This window comes from Wasmannia auropunctata, unplaced genomic scaffold (genome assembly GCF_000956235.1).
Source record: "Wasmannia auropunctata unplaced genomic scaffold, wasmannia.A_1.0 LD336076.1, whole genome shotgun sequence".
Taxonomy (NCBI): Eukaryota; Metazoa; Arthropoda; class Insecta; order Hymenoptera; family Formicidae; genus Wasmannia; species Wasmannia auropunctata.
The window spans coordinates 5,726,561-5,727,401 of NW_012026814.1; the positions used below are offsets into that span (position 1 = coordinate 5,726,561).

Consider the following 841-nt stretch of genomic DNA (forward strand, 5'->3'; position numbering starts at 1 on the left):
GACGTGTGCTCTTCCGAGCTGTAATCATTGTGAAACAGTGCCCAGCGATAGTGTCTTTACTCCTCCTCCGCGTATCCTCGTGGGTCCCTACCCTTAAGGCAGACCGATCCCGATAACGAATATTCTTTGTTGCACCGAAGGGTACAACAAAATAATTAATTTCATCATGTAGCATTTCGTTAAGCGTTCTAGCTGTATATCATTTCTCTTTATTTATGACAACTTGAAAATGTGTTTTTAGTTCTTCATAATGTTCTAATAACACATTTATTATGTTATATCGACACAACCAGCGAATTGAACATAATTGTACAAAATTGTAAAACGAGTTTTCACCTGAATTTAAAATATCATATAATGTTTTGTATTGTATTCTTCGAACAGAACTGTGACTGAACCATATATAAACTTCTCTGTAAAGAAAATCTAAATTTGATGGTAGCATGTTAGCCGCTTTAGACGATGCATTATCAAGCGAATGGGCAAATGCATCGAATAAGTTGAATTTTAGGATTATCTTGTTTTATTCTGGTATATAAAGAATTATGTCGTCCACAGAAATTATTTGCACCATCTGTGCCTAACCCAATCATATTTGAAAATTTTAATCCCAAAGTTAGGAATTTTGTTAATTTCGTATGCACAGTTTTTGCTGTAGCCTCTTCTATCTCAATTAATCCTAAGAAATAAATCAAAATTTTCTGTTCTTTTGTACTAAAGTAACGTACACAAACACACAAATATTTGACAGTGGCAACATCTGTGCTCTCATCGACTATTAAAGAATAAGGACAATCTTTTAAAAGATCGGAAGAGCACACGTCTGAACTCCAGTCACTTA

The 841-nt window shown here is 34.2% G+C and overlaps 1 protein-coding gene across 1 annotated transcript in view; it reads right to left on the reverse strand.

Annotated features, from left to right (window-relative positions):
- The window catches only part of LOC105449524, a 6,493-nt gene that overhangs the window by 5,042 nt on the left and 610 nt on the right, over positions 1-841 (reverse strand). The window lies entirely within an intron of this gene.